General features: G+C 36.5%; 1 non-coding gene across 1 annotated transcript; it reads right to left on the bottom strand.

The window, feature by feature from the left end:
• Nucleotides 1–1,034: 1,034 nt before the first annotated feature.
• On the bottom strand, nt 1,035–1,137 carry LOC145785154 (U6 spliceosomal RNA). Its single transcript, XR_014291135.1, has one exon. It is a non-coding gene; the product is annotated as a U6 spliceosomal RNA (small nuclear RNA).
• Nucleotides 1,138–8,073: the final 6,936 nt, after the last annotated feature.

The following is an 8,073-nucleotide window of genomic DNA, read 5'->3' as shown; positions in this document are numbered from 1 at the left end:
GCATTGGAAAAGGTGCTATTTGTTACTTGTGGAACTATCTTGCTGAGGCTTATAACAACATAATTGCAATGTAATACACAATTAATTTAGCACAAGTTTGCATAAGTTTAAAAACGACAAATTTTTCTAATAACTATGAAACAAATTTCAGTCTTCACAGATTAACTAACATACCTTATGTCCCGTTCCTGCATCATTAGAAGATGATTTAAACTTTTGGTTATTTAAACAAACGCAATGCCAAACACCGTTTGAATTTTTCTTTGATATTTTTGATCATAAGCAGTTGCCAGATGCAGTTTTCGGTTTGTTGAAGTGCAACCAAGATTCAATCCCTCAATAATGAGTGTAAAGCAAAATCAGATAAAATGCTATTTTATGTACATTTTGTGGTGTAGGCTACTTCTTAAGGATATCGAACCCAGGTTTGCCGTTTCAAAAGCTAAGAGGCTTGCTGTCCTACCACAAAATTTTCACTGCGTGTTATAAAGAGGTGGTTCCTACATTTGGTTCCAAGCATTGGAGATGACAAAATAAAGTTTTAACTGGAAATAACAAAAGTAGAGTGACCAGCTCCTTTTTCTCTAGAGCAGGGGTCACCAACTGGCGGCCCGCGGGCCGCATGCGGCCCGCCACGCTGTATCGCTGCGGCCCGCGGTAGGTATCAGCGTACAAGTATAACCAAAAATACTTTTCTTGAGGAGTTAAAGAGCACGAAGGCAAAAAATACTTTCCGGGAAGCATATTTTCGCTTTGCATACGATTCCACCGACCGACCAATCAGATTATAGTTCTAGATGAGTGTTGCTTAAAGTTATTCCAATGCGATGTCCAGCCACATTGTCCCAGTGGTTGATTAAAACGTCTGTTTTCGAATTTCTGTGAGCATTGGGTTGCTTATTTTAAGTTTGCAAATATCATGTGAACACTAGTGTGCGTTTCACGGTCATTGTGTTTTACGAGCAGTATTCTCTTTATGCAAGATTTTGTTGGCAAAATAGGTCGGTGTGCCAACTCAATTTATAATAAATTGGCAAAATATGAAACGCTTCACGATTTTGCGTGTCATCCTTGCGTAGGGACCATGCTAATCTTCTCTGTATCGTTCCAATTTTAGTATGTACTGCCGAAGCAAGTAGGCCTACTGCAAAATGTTGTTAATCAACAAATTCTTGCCACGCTAATAAACACCGCATGTGACAGTTGTCTATAATAAAAGAAAGACGGTTTTATAGACTCTCACAAAAAGGATGAAAAACCAACTCATTGCTTTTTTAGAGGAAACACTGTTCATGAATTACGATTTTTCGGTGATTTCCACAAACGTTTGTTTCATGGTGCCTGGTGTCTTTTTCCCTGTTACAAGGATTCATACTATAGGGATCGCCAACTCGGTTGAATATCCGACAACCGGAGTGTAAAAGTGTTGCCAGATAGTTTTTATATTTTTAGAAAAAATATTACTTTGGCATTTTTAAAGTAGTAGTTGCCCAAAACTTGCCCTTAAGTAAATATTTTAAAACTAATCTAAAGCAATTTTATTCTTCACTTATCAAACTATCATATTTTGGCAAATTTATCCTCTCTTGTACATAAAACATATTAAGCCTACTCATAGCCGTACGAGCCAGGGGGGCAGGGGGGGCAGCCGCCCCCCCTGTTGTTTCAAAACGTCGCAAATTCGGGCAAAATCTTGAAATTATTAGGGCAAAATAAAGGGGCAAAATAATATAAAAAGCTACAAAATTGCATGAATTAACCCTTTGCTTTTCAACGTTTTTTTGGAAGTTAACTGCTCAAGGGGGGGCCTTTTTTGGATCAAATTCAATCAGCTGTTACGTGTTATCTGCTGATGCTATTTCAACAAAAGTTGCACTGGTGTGAAAAAAAATCATTTGTCTATAAGTTTGAAAAGTCATTATTTTAAAATTTTGTATGTTAAACTTGATATTTCAATTTTTGCAAAGGTACCCAAAAACGACAATTTTGATTTATCTTGCCGCTATTTAATTACCGTGCTAATCCGATTTCATGCAAAGTTCTGAAAAACAATGAGCTCGATCGAACGCACGAAGTGTGTGTGCGGTGTGCCAAATCATTGCATTGATAAAGATTTACTTACGACTTGCGAGCAAATCTTATTGTAAGCTACTCATTGATTCTAAAATAGTTACAATCAGAGTAATATTGTTACACGAATTTGAAAAAAAACAAAACTGCGTTTGTTGTCTTACATTTTCGTCCTAAACTAATGCATTCCCAAACTCATGGCTAGCTTCTAGTTTTATGGAACCAAATTTCTCATAAGTAACACCTTAGCCTGCTTGAATAGCTGTTTACATCTTCGTTTGTGTATTTTAGGTCTACAATTGAGTTTGTAGTATGAATATTTTTAGTAGAGAGAAGACAATTGAACAAGTTGTTGAAATTATCTGAAATTTCTAAGTTCAAATTAGGTGCTTTTGAAATAGTGGATTTGTGTCAAGTCGCATCACAAATATCATGCAAGCTACATCATAAGTCATTTCGCTTACGGGTGTTTATAAACATGACTCATAAATTACATCCACCAACAATACAGCATTTACATCAACAAAGCTAAGTTCGAAGCTAAACTTTTTATTGAAGATTGTGTCAATCAATTTGAAATAACATTTTTAGTCCGCCAGCGTCGAAACAATGCAACAGCGAATTGAGGAACATGCGTAAACAAAGGAAATGTGAAATAACCCACAGTCAGCAAAGCTACATAAATTTAACGTTTACAAATGTTGAATCAATGTAAAAGGAATGGATTGCTGCCTGGGTCGTCATTGTTTGAAGCACAAAAAATACGCGTAAATGCGACAACATCAGCAAGGCAGCGATTATGTTTCTGGCCAAAAAAAAATTAACATTTGAATTCAAAGATAAAAATGATTATAACGAAGCTTCAAAGTTTGTCGTAAAAAATATTGCAGAGATACAATAAACATAATCATTTTGTGCCAGATTGTGAGAAGACTTCCTAGATTCTTTCCAAACATTTGCAGGATTGCAAATTATTTTTTATAATTTTATATTGCCAAAAAATGGCTTCTTTGTTGAAACAACGTGGCTACAATTCTATAAAAAATTCTTAGGCCTACTACATTGAAGTAATGAAATTTTTTTTTGTGATTTTGCTGATGACGTTTTACAATATCCGAGAAGTAAAAAATAATAATGATGAATTATTTTACAAAACCGTGGTTTGCAAGCGCTTCACAAAAAATTGTTGGGGGAAAATTTACCATTAGACGTAAAACGTTTGTAAAAGAAAATTGTCGGTTTACGTATTTATAATGTTTATTGCCCTGTTCGAATTATAAACTGCCTGTATTGTCTACCTTTGTGGTTGCCGGCCAGCTTAGAGCAGCATGCAAACTACGCGTTTATGGTATTTGCATCGTGTTATGATTCTCGAAAATTTCCCACAAGGTCTTTATTTTTATCGTGACATTTTTGTGCATTTTCTGTTCTAAACTTGAAGTCATTGTGCAGCACAATCCACATCGGTTTTTAGACTCAGTCTTCATTGAAAATCTTTTGTGTGGTGCATCATTTCAAGTAGTGTCTTCCCCTAAGCTGTTACACAAACCGCCCAGAACCAGGTTGATTATTATGTATCTTACAGCCGTTGAGAGCCCGTTATTGTATGTGTGGAATTATTACTGAAGATGTCTGACTACATTCATGCCAAAGTCGAGCAAATTCTGCTTTCGGGATCCTTGCCGTTATTTACGGTATTTTTTGTTGATAAGTTTAGGCAGCATTTTTCAAAGATAAATGAAGACATCGGTATTGTTCATCACTTAGATTTAGTTTTCTCAGCATTGTTTATTCATTCTTTGATCCACTAATTTGTCCCACTTTTGGTATAATCGGATCGTTTATAAATGGCGGGTCTTCACAATAGCCGGCCTCTTATACATTGGCGCAACGTATTCAGATGTTGAATCAATGATGAAAAAAGCTGATTTGTTGTTTGTCTGATGTGACGCCTAGCTTTATGCCTCTTCTACATTACAAAATATTTAGTAATGTAGATGAGGCATTATCATCTTCATTTTGCGCTCTTTGGAACAACACACAGTGCACTGTGAAACAAAAATGCAGGACATAACAACAAGTAGGCGACATAAAGCAGGGAAGGGACATATTGTAGCCATCGAGTTAGCTGCTACGTGTAAATGGAGCCTATCTCATAATTTTGAATGTATCTCACAATTACTGTTTGCAAAAACGCCATTTCTTCGGCCTCTCCCAAAAGCATTTGCAGTGATACATTTCCTCAATTGCAAGTTTTGTCAATGAGAGCATTTCCATAGAACGTTTATTTCGAAACCAGGTTTTCGTGCATTTACCCAAGAGAAGATTTCTTATTGTAACGTTTTTTATTCGTCAATGAATATTATCTGCTTGAAACAACTGTTTTGAATAGTTTGTGGCCTACATAGCCTACTATTTTGATCGTGGATTGTTATTCTTCTTTGTAGAGCTGATAACGCAAAAAACGTTTGCTATTATTGTTTCTAATTAACAGCTTTGTGATCACTGGCTTTTCTTTTGTGGCATAAGAAATAACGCGCTTTGTATTATTGAGGTCAAACCAAACAAAGGAAACCAAGAGGATGTTTCTCTCTGCTCGCGCATATCGATGCACGAAGCAATTATGAGCTTATGGCTTGTTATCGCAATGTAATCCATTTCACGCTTTGCTGGAAGTGAGCTAGAAATAGCAAAAATTCACCAAAATCTTGAATTTACAAGAAAACTACACAACTTTTAGCATCAAATTTAATATCATCAGATCCGCCTGGCAATTTTAGGAAAAGTCAAGAAAAACCAAGTGCATGGCGTTACTGTGCTTCAAATAATCAAAGGAAATATGAGGGGGGGGCCAAATCTGGCCTCCCTTTGAGGAGCAAAGTGTTAAGAAAAACTATAAATTAGTAACTTTTACCTATCAAACTAAGTACAGCCTCTTATTTGCACAAGAAATGTGCCGCAAAATTGTCATTTGGCACACTCGTATTGATGTATTGTATTCCATGGTGATCAAATTGTAGTACGAAACGCATTTAACCAACTGCATCATGCCAATTTGGGCAGCCACCAAAATATGTCTCTAATAGTTTTGTGAAACTGAACAAATCAAATGGCAAAATTTGACCTTTATAGCTAATTTTATTAATTTTCACACATGCATCGTGTTGATTTGGCAGCTGAAAACATGAAATTAGGCTATTTGATGAAACTGATTAGTCTGTTTATGCAACTGCCCAAATTAGTGTGAGGCAGTTTCCCCAAAATGAACAAATTCATTAATTTTTCCCATTTACATAACTGTATCGTTTAGATTTGGGCAACTAAAAAATATGAAAATATCTGATCATAGTCTATTTATAAAACTGCCCAAATTGGCATGATGCAGTTGCCTCGGCATCAAAATTTACAAAGTCTTTAATTTTTTTCATAATATCAATAAATGCATCATCTTGTTTTGGGCAACTACAAAATATGAATTTATATAAATCCGGTGAATAGCCTAGCCTACTTTTATAAAACAATTCGGGTGGGGAAGTCACTGTACTTTTTCAACCATAAACGGACATAGCTAAGCAACACCACAACATTTAACAAAAACATGTTATACCTGTTAAAAGTAATGTTCAGGTGTTGCTTAGCTTTGTTTATTTACTTTTATGAAAGGTTCTGTTACTATTCGGCGAGTTCCCTATTCGGCAAGAGCCTTTTTCGGCGAGTTGCCTATTCGGCGATTTTTTGAAAATCCAACGACGCCTTCTGCAAATCCGATGATTGAATATTATTCAATATGCAGACATTGAATCAATGTAAATACGTACTAAGTTATTTTGGCAGCCGATTGTAGCATCGAATAGACAGCGATAGACACGTGTTTCGCCCATGAGGCTGGTTTGCCACTTGAGTAATCGACCGCCGCTTTACCAGTCAGTTTAACTCTTATCTTTGTGGAAAGAAAGAGCCAACAAAACCAGCAGGTGCCTGGGGTGGGTTATGTGAATTCTTCTTCACGTAAATACGTACTGTTAGGCTAATTGGGTTCTTTGAATCCTACGTCATCGTCTGTATGCAAACTTAGAATACTGTATATTTGTTATTTTTGTCATCAAATTACCTAGCCTAACCATATTTTTAGAAGTAGTGCTGCCAGACCTTTTTATTTTTGTACTAAAATTTGTATCATCAAAACTACTTTAATTGATTGAACAAAGTTTATTTGAACAGAAGTAGTATGTCTGTGTTTTATTATATAATATATATACATTTAATTATAATTTATCTATTGTTATGTAGTTTTTTCTGAATCCGCATGGTCACCCTGAGCCGGTTTCCTGCAATGTTTATTTTTCTGAGTCTTTTGTGACATCACAACTGAATATTTAAGTGGCGTTGTTTATTATTTGTGGTGTGTAAAACAATATTTGTTACTCCTACTTACTATGCCAAAGTGCAGAAGCATCGAGCAATGCACAAGCAAGGTATCTTCAGAGATGAATTCAGTTGTTCTATCTTGATTAGCCTACTTTGGTAAGAAATTCTAGCTAGCTGGTGATCAATGGCGTAGCCAGAGGGGGGGGTGGGTAGGCTATTGCAAAGAGCGAGTTTTGCCATTACCAAACATTCAAATATCTCAGCCAGGAATTAGCAACAAGAAAACATAGAGACTTGTAGCTTTATTTCCGAAACATGCTGAAGAAAACACGATCTTATTCTTTTGCTATGCCACCGGACAGCACCCTTTTACAGGAATATTCATAACCACATTTTTGTTGAAAATACTCTCAGAATGCACCAAATTCAAAGTAATTTTTCAAAATTTTCTGGGGGAGGCCCCCCAGACCCCCCACTGCTGGGTGTCGCCATAAGCGAAACACACCGTCAATCCTCTCCCTTTCAAAATTACTGGCTACGCCACTGCTGGTGATCTTGTTATGTTAGTTTTTCATTGTTATCACGCACCGCATACATTATATTTGGGCAATTTCTATAAAAGCGTGCACATTTGGGCAAATTTACGTTCTGCCCCCCCAAAATGGTTTGGTCTCGTACGGCTATGAGCCTACTTGAAAAATAATTAGCCTACCCGCTTCAACACTTAAAACATGAAGCTCTTTATTCCTGAGGTTTATTTTAATTTTCTCAATTTTTTTTGTTCTTAACTGGTTTCTAATAATTTTCTTACACCTGCAAGTTTTATTTCAGTTTGGTACATAAATTTAGAACATTCTTATTGCAAAGTTACACAACTACAAACTACTTTAACTCAATTTTGTGCAAATTTAAACTTCAGGTTAGTTTTAAACGGACAAGCTTTGGGCGACCACTACTCTTTAAAAATGCTAAAATAATATTTTGTTCTAAAAATATAAAAAAATATCTGGCAACTCTTTTACACTCCGATTGTCGGATTTTCAGCCGAGTTGGCGATCCCTATGCTATGAATCCCTGCCCTGTTATTGGAGCCTATTTTTCGCTGATATGTTTGCAGGTCACTATTGTTGCCTGTATTGCGATGTGTCAAAAATTTCCTTGTTTGCTGAAATTGTTAATTGCAAGGTATCATTTGTGAAGCGAAGTGACAACACCACTCTTACTTGGCGATGAATATTCTGATGAAACCATCACTCGCCTCGCTACAAGTGCGCAAAACAGGCCTCGTTTATTAAACATTGTTAAAAAAGTCAAAAGTGTTGTTAAAGGAGCTTGGCCTGCAGGGGCTCTATCCACTTTTAGAATTCGGGGGGGTGATTTTTGGACAGTGGGCTAAAATCGTCATAGTCATTTCAACTTCTGGGGGGCTGCGCCCCCCAGACCCCCCATTGCAGCATCTGCTTCACTCTGATGGGAGCACAGGGGTTCCAAGTCATTTCACAAAGTATGTTTCGGAAAGGGCATTTTTGGGTAAGCAAACTGGTAGTCACTTAACAAGAAATAATTCTGCCACTGCAAATGAAAACTCGAACCAATCATAAACTACGTTTTCCATGATGTGAAAAAGGGCGAAAA

Source organism: Aplidium turbinatum, chromosome 1, assembly GCF_918807975.1.
Source record: "Aplidium turbinatum chromosome 1, kaAplTurb1.1, whole genome shotgun sequence".
NCBI lineage: Eukaryota > Metazoa > Chordata > Ascidiacea > Aplousobranchia > Polyclinidae > Aplidium > Aplidium turbinatum.
The sequence above is the reverse complement of the archived record's forward strand: the minus strand, read 5'-3'. Positions and strand labels throughout refer to the sequence as shown.